Source organism: Asparagus officinalis, chromosome 7 (assembly GCF_001876935.1).
Source record: "Asparagus officinalis chromosome 7, Aspof.V1, whole genome shotgun sequence".
NCBI classification, from domain to species: Eukaryota; Viridiplantae; Streptophyta; class Magnoliopsida; order Asparagales; family Asparagaceae; genus Asparagus; species Asparagus officinalis.
The window spans coordinates 17,966-33,694 of record NC_033800.1 but is presented as its reverse complement, the minus strand read 5'-3'; the positions used below and the strand labels follow the sequence as shown (position 1 = coordinate 33,694).

At 36.7% G+C, this 15,729-nt stretch overlaps 1 pseudogene; it reads left to right on the top strand.

The window, feature by feature from the left end:
- The window catches only part of LOC109849283, a 34,828-nt pseudogene that overhangs the window by 8,602 nt on the left and 10,497 nt on the right, over positions 1–15,729 (top strand).

Sequence of the window (15,729 nt, the reverse complement as noted above, 5' to 3'; positions counted from 1 at the left end):
TAAATGTGATACTGGCAAATATTATTTTGATATTATGATTCTTTAACTGCCAGATAGGATTGACTAGCAGCATATGACGCCTCACATGACGTGTTGGTTTTTTGACGTTATTATGTTGGGTTAAGCTTACTTCTTGGCCAAGATTTATATTGGATTATTTGAGAAGATTTGTTGCCATGAATTCATATAATCCTTATGAAATTGAAGGAGAAAACTTTCTATAAGACAGGTGTAAGACCAACAATGCTTTATGAAATTGCATGATATTGTTGTAAATGATAAGCCGTTTTCTCTTAAATTTCCTCAATGCAAAATAGAAAAAAACAAGGAAGGATTTCACACGCTGTCATCAACCTCTTTTTGGCATGCAGATGAGAGAAACCAACTTACTGTATATCTTTATTCATAGACATGAAAAATATGACGAGCCTTGCAGCCATTTGCTTGTACTAGTGACCGATTCATTCCATATCCCTTTTTGGGATTTTTTTATATAATTATGCCACGCGTCTTAAAAAACATTAACTTCATCATGCTGGCAATTCCTAATGAAATCAACTATTCCTTCTGTGACTATTGGATATGTATCTGGAAACTACTTTTAGTATTACAATCATTGGGTATCTTTGTGGAAATGCTGCCCTTGATAAGTTTTGTTTCATTGAAGAATGATTTTTATAAGGCTGTTCCTGGTGTTGGGTACTTGACAAGGCTTATAATTATGTATTATGATGGGACTGTGTAGCCATGCATCATTTATAGGAAATGCTCAAGAATGATGTTTCTTCAGTACATCTATTTGAGTATAGTCTTTAGGAATCCTTATTGTAGGCGTCAAAAAATATCTATAGGTTCCCGCACGCAGCTCGAGACAAAGAGAAGACAATGAATGTTATTGTTTGAGTCAAACGGGATCATCCAAGCCCGTAAAGAAGCTAACGAGTGCATGAAGCAAATCAGCGAGCCGTACAAGTCAACAAAACGACAAAATATGCAAAACGACAAAAAATACAAGTCCGGAAGTCTAAAAAATGGCTAAAGCCCCGAACTGTCCCGCGGCCGCGCGGGACACCGTGGTCTGCCGCGCGCGCTAACTGCCCGAGAACAAGTTTTTTTTGACGTTTTCTTAGGATTTCTTCGTGTCTAAGTGTCCCAACTGACTTGATATCATATCTAAGAGTGGTTAGGCCATTGTCAACTGAAGATATGGCTAAATCATCCATTCTTATCCAAATACCCTGCATCCGAAGCCCTATAAATATGAGGCTAGGGTTTTCTTTCTCGGGGGGTGAATTTTAATAAAATAGGAGGAGGTGCTGTCGAATTGCAGAGCCAAGAGCCACGAATTTAGCGAATGATAGCAGATCTTGGCGATTTCCTGTGCATAAAGAGTGGATTTTGAGGGATGTGAAGCCCCGTTCCCCCATTCCTTGAAATCAGGCTTGGACTTGATCTCGAAAAGAGTCATAATCTTGCTTGGTCGAGATTATCACTTTTGTTCTTGTTTTCTTTATGAAATAATGAACTTCTAGCCTTCCGATCAACCGGATCCGATCTGCGACGGTCCACGGATAAACCCCGGCACAGACAAAGATCCCACGCAAACAGAGACTAATAAATAGGATCTGTGTATTGTTTGATAAAGTTATAATCTTTTATTTTTCATTGTGTAAGGAGATCTTATAAAAAAATTGACTTTCCTATTTTTTTGAATTTGTACTCGATAAACGATTGTAACGGGTTCAATGACAATGAAAAAGGCGACTTTTGACCCAAACACTTATATTGATTATTGAACCGACTTGAATCATGCTTTGTACTTTTGCAGTATTATCTAATATGCATTACATGAATAATACTCGATTATTTTGTTTATTATAGTTTCATCGAACATTTGAAAAATGCATAATTTTTTCTAGGTGGCTGGATTGGCTATTTCTCATATGACACTGTGCGTTATGTAGAGAAGATAAAGTTACCATTCTGTAATTCGCCGGAAGACGACATGAACCTCCCAGATGTTCACTTTTGGGGCTCTACAATAATATCATAGTTTTTGATCATGTAGAGAAGGTATCTTCTTTCTTTTGTCTGATCGCAGTCAATATTTAGAAAGTGATAAGAGTTTTTATTATTGGGAAAATATTTTAAGGCCCCAAAATGATAAAGCAAATGTGACTACTTAAGCTGCATGACTTAGTCATAAGCTTAACATCTAACTCAAAAGTTTAACAACTAACTCATAAGTTTAACAATTGTTACTTAAGTTTAACAATTAACTCTTAAGTGTACTAACTAACTCGTAAGTTTAACAACTAACTAATAAGTTTAACCCTTTGAAAGTTACAGATAATGAAGTTTTGTAACTTATTAGATGTTAAACTTAGTACTTAGTTGTTAAACTTATTAGATTAATGAAGTTAAAGAGTTAATGTTGGACGCTTTGGATATATATATATATATATATATATATATATATATATATATATATATATATATATATATATATATTATATATATAATATATATATATGGAGAGAGAGAGAGAAGATGAGAGAGCAATATGGGTATGCTTGGTACCAAGCACAAAAAGTTACGCTTGTAAGTGAGTGTTCAGCATCCCCTCCACTCATCTCAACATATGGGACCAACATTTCAATGGGTAGTGAGTTTGATGAGGATGTGACACATCCACTACCAAGCACACAAAATTGTGCTTGGGTAACCAAGCATACCCATTTTCTCATATATAATATATATAATATTATATATATATATATATATATATATATATATATCTATATATATATATATAAATATATATATAATTATATAAGTTTACAACTAACTCATCCGTTTATATATATATTATTAAAATATTAATATATAATATATAAATGTGTGTGTGTGTGTGTAAAAGTTAACAACTAACTCATCGCTTTAACTCAGAAATTTGATAACTAATTCATAAGTTTAACAACTAAGAACTGACTAATAAGTTTACTGACTATCATATGAGTTTAACAACTCATAAGTTTATCTACTAACTCATAAGTTTAACAATTAACTAATAAGTTTAACCCTTTGAAAGTTAAAGAAATTGTAAATAACCTCCCAAAAAATTTAGAAAACTCCCCAAAAAATTAAAAAAAAAATAAAAACAACCCTGAAAATTTGCAGAAAACAACCTAGAAAGCTCAAAAATTTGCAAATGGCCCTCAAAAGTGCAGAAAACCCCAAAAAGGTTTCGAAGACACTCTTAAAGGTCCATAAATTGCAAATGACCCCAAAAATTGTAAAAAACCCCAAATCATTTTAGAAATTGCAAATAATCCCTGAAAATTTGAAAAAACACCCCAAAATATTTCATAAATTGCAAATGACCCTTGAAAAATTACAGAAATCCTGCAAAAAGTTTCAAATTTTGTAGATAACCCCTAGAAAATTTTTCATAAAACCCCCAAGAAGAAGAGAATAGGGGTCGTTTTTTACTTGGATGTGAAGGTCAACTCAAATGAGTAAAAAAAAGGGGGGAGGTGACATGCCACTAAATGCGGGCAGAATGGGGATAAATAAAGGGCTTTGACATGGCAAGGTATATTAGGGGCTAAACACATTTACTTTTTCATTTTGGGGCCTAAATACTTGTTGACTATCTTGGGGACGTAGTGACTTAGTCACATTTGCTTTATCATTTTTGGCCTAAAAGCATTTTTCCCTTTTTTATTTTATACTGTTTTATGATCCAGATTGGAGTATGAGAAGATTTAAGACTACACTCACTGTATTCTACTTCATGATAGCTTTATTTTCTGTAGTTTCTAGTTTTTTTAAATCTTTTTGAAATGACTCGGTTAGGCAAGTGAAGGATTTTGAGTGTAAAACAGACCTGTTGGAAGATTGTTTTAAGTAAATAGATATAGACGTGTCTTCTGATTTCATTTTATCGTCATGATTGTCAAATCCTTTTGCTTGATAGATGTTAACTATGGACATAGCTCCAAGTTTAGAAGGATTTTTGGAATTTAAGCATATTTTATAAGAGGTGTCCACCAGTGCGTGCTAAATATGTCCTAAGCAGCCCTCAACAATAAATATTATTTGATATCTAAGAGATCTTTTGCAGCGGCACTGGCTTTTTGCGATGCATGTTAGCAGTTAAGCTGGATAAATTACCCCTAACAGTATTTTATACAATTTAATTAGTCATGCCGATCTAAGTTGTTTTGGAATCGTATCACTTAGTAATAATATATACTTCAAAGATATTGAAATGGTTCCCATAGGAAATTGCAGTTCCAGCTGCTTCATGTCGTCTTGGTAAATGAAAATAGAATGTGATATCATCCATTCCTTGGGATCCAAATAGCGATGCAGGTCCATTGGTGAACTGTCAGTCCTATCTTGCTGTACACCTTATCCTTTTAACTTCCATTTTATTTCCAGATGCACCTTTAGTTCCTTCATCATAGAAGAGGATAGATTAAAACCAAAGCTTAGGTTCCACTTAATGTTGCTGACACTCAAACATAGGGAATCTTCTGTTCATTAAAGTGTGATATAATACTTTTTTATTTGATTGAATTAGTAATTTGCATTTACTACCTGAAATGCCTCCTTTTTGGGAAGTAGATGTCTCTGGTAAAATCAAGTGGTAGTATGAGTAGCTGTACTGCTTTTATAGTTCGGATACTCTACTATTTTTTCATAGTTTTGATTGTTTGAGAGTATAATTGATTTATTTTGCTGAAGTTCTCATCTTTAACAGTGACACGGAATTATTTTAATTTTCAAGGTGTAAGGAAATTTTCATGGCCTAATGGGTACATAATCATCTGCATTGTGTCTTTGAACTCAGAAAGCATATGTAATTCATTGGGGGCGCCTAGATTGGTTCTCTTCAGTTGAAGATGCCTACCAGGAGGGAAAGAAATGATTGGAGTGCTTTCTAGCTATGGTCCATAATGTAGATGTGTAAGAAGCTTGTTATTATTTCCAATCCTTCTATTAGTGTTTTCTTTTTTCTTCAACTTTCCTTTTGTGTTTGCACAAAAATTTCCTTCCTTATAGTAGTAGTATGTGTTATCTTTCCTATTTCAGGCCAAGGCTATCAGCTGGATCTGTGAAATTACATACCCGCCAATTTGGTACTTCGTTAAAGATGTCATCAATGACAAGTGAAGAATACAAGAAATCTGTTATGCAGGCAAAAGAACATATCCTTGCCGGAGATATTTTGCACATCGTTTTAAGCCAGCGTTTTGAGAGACGTACATTTGCTGATCCATTTGAAGTCTATCGTGCATTAAGAATTGTGAATCCAAGTCCATATATTAGTTATTTACAAGTGGGGTTTTTCTCTGCTAAGCTTTGTATATTCTGTACAAAATGCATTTCTTTTTGTTCTCACATTGTATTAATTCTTTTATGCCACTTGATCCCACTTCTCATTCTGATCTCTAAGCAGGCACGAGGATGCATTCTTGTGGCATCAAGTCCTGAAATTCTTACTCGCGTTAAAAGGGTGGGTTGTTTCTTTGTTTCCTTTGATTACTTCGTTTTTGTTTAAAAAGTTCTTGGTTAACTTTATCTTGTGCTATCTAATGAATCAAATTGAGACTCTTATGGATAGTGTTTTGACTTTCCAGTTTCAAATCCTATTGATAATTTCTTCATGGTTCTTTTGTTAGGTAGGCTTTATATCATAAATTAAGTATGTAAGAAGAAGAGTGACAATCTGTTATTGCATATTTTTCAATAAAATGCTGAGCTTTTGATTCTTAGTTCCACCTGAACTTATAGCGGAAACTGGAAGTGCTTTCATTGTTTTTGCCTTCCTTATCATCAAATGCTATAACAATAACTATCAACAGGAAATCCCCAGCAGCAGATTGAAATTGCAGTCTTTAGTTGAAATACCTGGAGAGCGGCCCTTCATATTATAGCTTTTCTTTCTGCTATCAAGAAATAAACTTTGACTTTTTTCCTTGTGTTTTAGTCAAAGTTTTCCTTCATTGTTATAGAAGAACACCTCATCTCTTTTTTTCCGTTATTTGCTCTAGAATAGTAATTTTTTTCTTTTCTTTTGGGGCTCTTCAATTTTTCTACTTGGAGATCAAGTACAATGTCCTCATATACCTTAACTAATAATTTAGTGTGAATTTCCCCTATACCTGGAAATGGCAGGGAAAGGATGTTAATTACATCATTATTGCTACATTTTTCTTTCAAGATTATCACAATCATGACATATAGTTATTTAGATCTATTTGAACTGGTATGCATAACTCTTGATTTCAACATCATTGATTTTCTATAGTTTTTCACTAATTCATGGGGCCCTTTTCTTCATTCTTCATTTGTAAATATGGTAATTAAAAGGCACTAGATGAAGATTAACTCAAGAAACTAGGAAATTACCTAATGCTTTAATGTTTGGGTATTTTCCCAGAAGCCACCTTAACAATAGAATAATTATATGGAAATTCAAGTTCAATTTACACGTAAACCACCTTCAAAGTGGGTTTATGTTGCAATCAACAACCTTCCAGTGAAATTCTTCACTAAAAACTCAAAAACACCCTTAAGAACTCACATTCAGGGCACATGACTCATTTTGTTAATGTTTAGATCTTGTTATGATGCAAGCCATGTACCTTGAAGATGAAAATTTTAACCTTATTTTTTGATTTTAGTAAAAATTTGATTGGGAGGGGGTTGATGGCAACACACCCGCTTTGGAGGTGGTTTATGTGTAAATTGAAATAAAGAAGTTGGTTTCTGTATAAATTAACTTATTTCAAAGGTGGTTTCTAGGAAAAACCCTTAATGTTTTGATTAAAGCAAGCTAATGTTATAAAACCAGTCATGTAGATATTTGAGACAGTTGCGTACAAAATAATATGCTTTTCTGCCATTCCTTTGAAAACTTTACGTTTGTTTTCTATAAATAAGTTCTTGAATTGAAATTAAAGGTCACTACTATGTAGTTACGGAATTGGTACCAAAGCACTTCCAAGGTATTAGCAAACACTTCTGAGGTATTAGCAGTTACTGCAGGTTCACATCAGAGTATAAAATTTTAGGTATCAGCCACTTAGCTTTTATAATCAATTCTGATCATTTTGACATGGGTTTTTCATAATTGAAAAAGGTTTAGTTTTTATTAAACCTCATATACCGCGGTAGCTGAACATTGCATGAATTCATGAAGTTCCAGAATGACATGTCTGAATCACTCTGTTGATCTCACCTATATGCATGTTTATTTGGTGTCTCAGGGTTTTTGTTAAAAATACTTGATCTTAGATCTGTTGGTTTCGTGTGGAAGATTTTCATACGTGTAAAATTATAACTTTCAAGTTTCAACCATCACCACACTTTGGAGTTTTGGTGTAGTGGCAGAGACCTTTGACAATAAGCATGCTAAATTTGTGCTGTAATAGGGTGACAAGTGCTTTTGTTTCATTATTTCTGAAACTTGAGATAACCAAGAGCTGTTATTTAGAAAGAAAGAACAAAGGGGGTTGTCATGTTTGTAATTGTGGATAGTTTTTTTTGCCAGTATAAAATATTGAGTGTCTAGCCTTTCATGTTAAACTTTATTGGGTTAAGAATGACTATATTTGGTTTGCACGTCATCCTTAAAATGCCTTAGAGTTCTATTTCATCTTCTCAGGTGTATTTTAAACATTAACTTTCTTCATCATTCTGATATCTATATAGACTTATGTTTCATGCAATAATGCATGTTTTATCGTAAGTTTTACGTTGCAAATTGCATTTCTTGGATCTTTGTGTTAACAGAGAGAGATTGTCAACCGACCACTTGCTGGAACTGTTAGAAGAGGCAGGACAGAGGAAGAGGATAATATGTTAGGAAATGAATTGCTGATGATGAGAAAGAGTGTGCCGAAAGCATATAATCTAGTAGAGCTTGGTCCTAATGATGTGGGAAAGGTGCATCTTTCCCCATTTGATATTTGATTTGATTCATTCACTAGTACGGTTTGGTCTTCTTGTCTGCTTTTCTTGGAAGTTCAGAAAATTATCTATTGAATTTTCCTTCAAATAACGATGATGCCCTATGAGGCGCTTTTGCACTTTGTTTGGTGGCATTTTTTTCTTACCATAAAAGATTAAATTTCAGATAGCAGTAATTTTCTCTACTAATGTTTGTTAGGAATTTAACGCCTAAACCCCTAATGCAACGGAAACGCGGTATAGAAAAAGTACACCAAGATTTAACGAGGTTCGGCAACTGCCTACGTCCTCGGGAGCCACACAGATAATTTTCTTATTAATCAAATAAGAAATTACAATTTAGGAGCGTATCTCAAAACTGAGATTTCTCAGATAAACACTGTAGCTACAGTGTTAATAATCAAAGGGTATGAACCCTTTCAATTCTCAACTGAGAACAAATACCCCACAATTCAAAACCCCTAATTAATTCCCTCTCTCTCTTCTTAAATCCCCCTCAACTAAACTGTTGAAAGCTGGGGATTAATCACAAAATCGCAGCTGCGATTTGGGGGGGTTTTCCGTCGCCGCCAGGGAAGAAGTCGGAGGAGAGGGGGAGAAGCACAGCAGCGAAACCCTAGGGCCAAGGGGGGCTTTTATAGGCGATGATGAGGGGCTGGCGACAGCCTGTCGCCAGCGAATAACCCAGACGCAAAGGTCGGGTTCGCCAAACGCAGAGCTCGGCATCGCCTAACGCAGAGCTCGCCATCGCCTAACGCAGAGTTCGCCATCGCCTAACGCAGAGCTCGGAGGCGAACGCAGAGCTCGGGGGAAGAGGCGAACGCAGAGTTCGAGGGGGTTCGAAACGCAGAGCTCAGGCTTCGAGCTTCGTCGGCTGGACTACCGGAGCTCGCCTGCGACCATCGAACTCGTCGGAGCTCGTCGGAGCTCCTCTTCGCCGGCGGAGGTTTGTTTTCCACCCCCAATTCTAACAATCTCCCACTTGGAGACCAAACCGACGTCAACAGGCTATCTCATCAAGCTCCTCTCCTGTGTGGCTCCACCCTCCATCATCTATGCATGAGGGCCAACTGAAGTTGCACACAACTTCAGTTTCTGAAAGGTCGCTGCCTTTGTCAACATATCCGCTGGATCCTTTCTTCCTTGGATATTCTGTTGAAATCCTTTAACAACTCGTCGGGCTCTGTATCTTCTGGAACCACCCTGTTCCTTCTTCACTCGATACACCCACTTGTTGTGACGTGCCTTTTTCCCCATGGGCAACTCAGCTAGTCCCCATGTCTGGTTGGAGATCAGAGATTTCTTCTCTTCTTTCGCAGCAAACTCCCATTTGCTCGCATCTCCACTCTGACAAGCTTCATCAAAGCTTTCAGACTCTCCTGCTGTTAGGCACAGGAGGACGAGTACTTCTCCTTAACATCGGAGCTGGTGCGTCGGGCTTCTGCGCAAACTCGTCGGAGCTCGTCGGAGCTCCTCTTCGCCGGCGGAGGTTTGTTTTCCACCCCCAATTCTAACAATGTTCGCATCCACTTAGCCGCCTAATTAAAGGATTTGTATAATCTCCCGTTCCATCACTGACGCTAGCATGTTGCAGTATCCTTGGTCTGATTACCTAGTCTTTGGTTTGCATATGCTTGTCCTGTATCTCTCGTTTTGGCTGGAGTCTCAGGGGGGTATAGATAGGAAACCTGTTTTGCTGGTGTTTCGGGCAAAGTATACCATTTGTATTATGTGCTTCGCAGCTGTGCTTCAAGTTAAGTTGCTTGCCATACTACAAATGAGCAAATTCCTGGCATGTATAGGCCTTCAGTTTGTTCTTGCCTTCTCTTTTTTTGAGTAAATTTCATAAAAACCCCCCAATAGTTTGTTTTTCCCTCTAAACACTAATAACTTTTCCCACACCTGAAAGGATGAAAATGTCCCACTGGCCAGATAATACTTTTTTTCTTTCTTCTCTCTCTCTTTTTTGGCAAAACAAACACTCACTTTGGGCAATTTGTAAATAATTCCCTCTATTTTCTAAGATGAAGTTTCCAAATGGGGCCTAATTTGAGGGTTTCTTTGAAAAAAAATTTAGGAGGATGAAAACCTGATTTGAGGGGACATTTCTGTCACTTTGGGGGTTAAGTGGGAAAATTTTTTCGTGTTTAGTGGGAAAAACAAAGTATTATGGGTTAAGTTGGAAAAGTTTTTCGTGTTTAGTGGGAAAAACAAATTATTATGGGGATTAAATGGGAAAAGTTTTTCTTTTTTTTGGGTTTTTTTTGGGGGGTGGGGGGCTATGAAGCACGGACACACATAACATGAAGCCGTGTCGTGTCGTGTCCGTGTCGGACACACGTGTCGAACACACGTATCCTATGTATTTTTTAGGATTTGGGAGGGGGGGAGGGTGGGGGGTTTGTGAAGTTTACCCTTTTTCATTTTAGAAGTCTATTGAGTGCGATGATCGGAATGAGTTGGACAAATTGACTTTAAACTTTTACCAAAAATATAATATAGTAGTCTGTTATACTCTGAATTTTTGTCCTACCAAAGTTTTGGTAGAAATTACGGAAAATAGGTTTTATTAGCACCAAGGTTTGAGATCTCGACATCAGTTGCAATTATGGTTCATCTTTGTTGGTATGATATCATGAGTACTAGCAGTGTTGGCAGTTCCAAGTCGGATGGATGTATAAGAATCAGCAGGTCGAGAGCTCTCTATTCATTGGTTCATTTTATTCGTCACCATAACAGTATCAACCATCTTTTGGTACTTCAAACCTCGTACCTTGTTCCAAGGCATTGGTTCCTTTGTTACTTGTTCTTATCACTACCAGCCTTGTCTTTATTAGTCAATCTCGGCAATATCAGCCAGTTTATAGTAGATCAAATTGACATGCTTAAATCCGATACACTATGGGCATTATTTTCCAGTGACCAATACTAGAGACTTTGATTTTCACAATAACATTTTCATTACATTTTTGTAGTTATAATGCTTTCTCCTCAAGTTCGATTTGACCTCTTTCCCCTTATTGAGCTGCATCTTGCTTACGTAAAGCATATCTTTTTGATTTATACTTTATTCATGCCTGCATTGCTTCTTTCAGTGGGTTCATGTTTAAAGTGCTATTGCTGCAGATATCGAAGCCTGGATCTGTAAAAGTTGAGAAGCTCATGGATGTTGAAAGATAATCCCATGTGATGCACATCAGTTCCACAGTCAGTCTCAGTTCTTTCCTTTAACTTGGTTTATGTATGGTTAATCATCTTGGGAACTGTGAATGGCTAAAATGAAAGTACAGTTTAATGTCATTTTTCTGAGAGTATTTGTACAATAGTTACAAATCTATTTGGGGCTAGTGAAAATTTTAATTAAAAAAGGTGATCATGATGTGGATCTGAGCTTTGTGTAGTTGTGATATTTTTATTTTTTCCTTGGCAGGTCACTGGAGAGTTGTTTGATCATCTCACTTGCTGGGATGCTCTGCGTGCTGCGATGCCTGTGGGAACAGTTAGCGGAGCTCCAAAGGTTTGGTCTGTTACCTTAGGGTGTGTTTGGATTTCAATGGGGTTAAGTGAAGTTAAGGGAAATTAGATGAGAGAAGAGAAAGGAAGGGAATGGAGTTCCCTTCCCCTTGGTTACACCCCAATTTGGGGGTAACAAATTTTATACTATTAAGGGGTGAACTAAGGGGAACTAGGGTGAATAACTTCACCTCCTAAATGTTCCCAAACAAGGTGAATGGTTCCCCTAACTTCCTTCTCCCTTATTCCCCTCAATCCAAACAAGCCCTTATTCTAGTTAATGGTACCGTCAATATTTTACTTGCAAGCCTGATGCATATGTTATTTTTTATAGCATTTTTGACGAAACGAGTACTATGAAGTCCGGCATAACGTTTTCATTTTATCAAAGTGCATGGACAAATACATTTATGCGACCTTGGAAATCCACGATTTTCTGTAAACTATAACTTACAAATTTGAGCTTTATCAATCAAATGATTACTTTGCGGTCCCACATAGAGTATTATGCTATTGAAGTGTATGCATAAATAAAATTCACATAAATTCGCAAGTTCTGGATTGAGGTTTTATGCATCAGTCGACTACTAACCCCATTTGTCATGCCCCGGGCCCACAGGCCCGTTGTCGCGTGCAAGCCATAGGACTCACTGAATATAACATACTGTTTGGCTCAAACCATTGCCAAAATCGACTAGCCGATGTTAAACTTGAGTCTTTAGTTTTCACTATATAAACACATCAATTTTTCACTCTCCCACCGATGTGGGACTAAATCAGTGGGATGTCATATTTACCCTACCTTACAAAGACGACGTCCTCGTCGCAACATGATAATTAGCACATCTCAGTATCGCTGTCAGGCGATGTGGAATCTAGAGGTGGCTCCTAAGGGCTCTAGAGGTGGCTCCCACCACATCCACACGGTGTAGCACTTAGCCTCGCATAACACTTATCTCTACACTTTCGGCTGGCAACCTGATACCATTTGTCACACCCCGGACCCGCAGGCCCGTTAGCACGTGCAAGCCGTGGGACCCACCAAGTGTAACGCACTGTTTGGCTCAAACCACTGTCAAAATTGACTAGCCGGTGTTACACTTGAGTCTTTAGCTTTTACTATATAAACACCTCAATTTTCTACTCTCCCACCGCCCCTGATTTTCACATTGGCTGCAATCCAGGGTGAAACTCAGGGGCGTTACAAGAGTTCACGTCATATGATTTGATAATAGTAAATACACAATTTGAAGAAGGGATGAGCACTATTAACCTTTAAAAGTGGGTCTAATAGTAGTAAAATAGATTTTTTCCTTACTAGAATGGTAGATATGTTAACATACAAAGATTGTAAAATTATACCCGGAGAGAGTTTAACTACACAACATAAATTGATGGTATTAGACTTTTCTATTGAAAAGTAGAGTTGGAAAACTAATATGAACAAAAGATTAGAAACTAAATGGTGGAACTTAAAAGGAGAGAACTTAATACTTTTTGAAGATGAGATGATGAAAGAAGATCTGTTGAATATAGATAATGAGACTAATATTATGTTGAATAGTATGTCCTCTTGGATAAGAAGGTGGCTAACGATATTTTAGGAGAATCTAAGGGTTGTAAGTTAGATAGTAAGAAGAGTTGGTGGCGGAATGAAGAAGTGCAACAAACGATTAGGGAGAAAAAAACATTATATAAAATATTGACAAAAGTGTAGGAGTAAGGAAAAGTTTTAGAAATATAAATTAGCAAGGAAAGAAGTAAAAAGAGCAGTTAGTAAGACTAAATACAAGCTTATGAAAATTTCTGTAAGAAGTTAGAATCTAAGGAGGGAGAAAAGAAAAATATATATATATATATATATATATATATATATATATATATATATATATATATATATATATATAAGCTTGCTAAGATGAGAGAGGAAAATTAAGGACTTGGGTAATATTAGGTATATTAAAAGTGAAGATCAAATAGTTTTAGTAACTGACGAGGTAATAAAAGAGAGGTGGAGGAGCTACTTTTCTAAATTATTTAATGATAACCATATAGCAACATAGAGAATTTGACCATATAGTAAATAATAGAAACTATAGCTATTTTCAAAAAATTTGGATCAGTGAGGTCAAAGATGCCCTAAAGAAAATGAAAAGTGTAAGAATCGTAAGACTGGACAATATCCGTATTGAAGTTTAGAAATGTCTTGGATATATAGGATTAGGATGGTTGACCAAATTATTTAATAAGATTATTGAGACAAAGAGAATGCCTGACGGGTGGGGGATTAATACGTTGATACCTATATACAAGAATAAAGGAGATATTCAAAGTTGTTTAAACTATCGTGGTGTTAAATTCATGAGTCATACTATGAAACTATGGGAGAGGGTAATTGAGCAGTGACTAAGAAAAAGGACAAGTTTATCTAAAAATCATTTTGGTTTTATGCCCGGGAGGTTAACTATGGAATTTATACATATTTTGAGACGGTTGATGGAGAAATATAGAGAAAAAAGAAAGGATATACAGTGGAGCAGTGCTTGAGGAGTCTTGTGTGATCGTAGACTACCTGTTAGACCTAAGGAAAGAAATCTATAGGATAGTTATAATACTAACAATGCTTTATGGATCAGAATGTTGGGCAATTAAGAAACAACTTGTGCAAAAAAATGAGTATAGCAGAAATGAGAATGTTGAGATGATATTGCGGGTATACACTAAAAGATATGACAAAAAATAAATGCATTCGTAGTAAATTATAGGTTGCTCCTATAAATGATAAAGTGAGAGAATCGATTAAGGTGGTATGGCCATGTACAACGTAGACCTCTTAGTGCAGCGGTTAGGAGAAGTGATAATTTATAGTTAATGGAGCAAAAAGAGCTAGAGGTAGACCTAGAAGGACTTGATTGGAAGTAATTAAGAAGGATAAGGTTATGATTTGCTTAACAGAAGAGATGACTCATAATAGAACATAATAGAACGGAATAGAAGGATATGATTCATGTGGCCGACCCCAAACACTTGGGATAAAGACGTTGTCGTTTTATCATCTGTGCTTTCTTTCAGATTACAACTTCATTTAAAGAAATCTAAACGACCAATTAATTAGGAAATGAAACAAAATCCTAAACAAAATAAAATCCTAAAGATAACAGATGATCATAATAGCAAGCCTTAAAGATGACATAGAATCAAGCAAATCCTAAATATCTTCCCACATTTTATGCCTTCAGTAATAAATCTTCTCTAGTTCCTATCAAATTTTCCCAGCTTATGTGGTGAAGGAAAGTGGGAACATCAGAGTTAATTGATCAATCTTCTCAGTCTGCAGTCATGAGTGATCTGGTTCAGGCCATCCATGCTATTGGACTAGAAATTCATGAATTTCCTCACTACCCATCAAATACCATCTCATCTGTAAGGTATTCTTTTAGCTGCCACGGTGGTGGAAATGGTATAAGCAGTGTGGCTGCTGAAGTTGAGGGTATTATCTCAGGAACAGTCTTTGAGTTATCCAGGCGTACCTGGGAAGAAGTCTAATATTCACTGCTGAACATAGTTGTAAATGAAAACCCTAATTCATTATGAGATCTCTTGGGCTTTATATAGGCCCCTTACACAACTTACAAATAAGTCCTAATAAATACTAATATGTCAACACTCCTCCTCAAAATGGGCGAAAGATATCTACTAAGCCCATCTTGTCACATCCTCTAATCATATCTACTGAGCTAAGTCCTTTAGTCAGACAATCTGCTGCCTGGTCCTTAGTCGAAACATGACTTAGCTCCAGTAGTCCACTATCCAACTTCTCTTTAATGAAGAACCTATCGATCTCGATGTGTTTGGTTCTATCATGCTGCACTGGGTTGTTAGCGATACTGATGGCTGACTTGTTATCACACCACAACTTCATCTTAGCTCCTTGATCCAGCTTCAGCTCCACCAGCATACTCTTCAACCATAGCAACTCAGCAACTCCTAAGGCCATAGCTCTATACTCTGCCTCAGCTGTCGATCTCGCCACCACCGACTGCTTCTTGCTCTTCCACGAGACTAAGTTGCCTCCTATAAAGATGCAGTATCCTGAGGTGGACCTCCTGTCATCAGCACAGCTAGCCCAATCAGAGTCACAATAGCCCTCAATGCTCATGTGTTCATTCTTCCTGAAGATTAGCCCTTTTCCGGGGGCATTCTTCAAATACCTTAGAATCTGGTACACTGCGT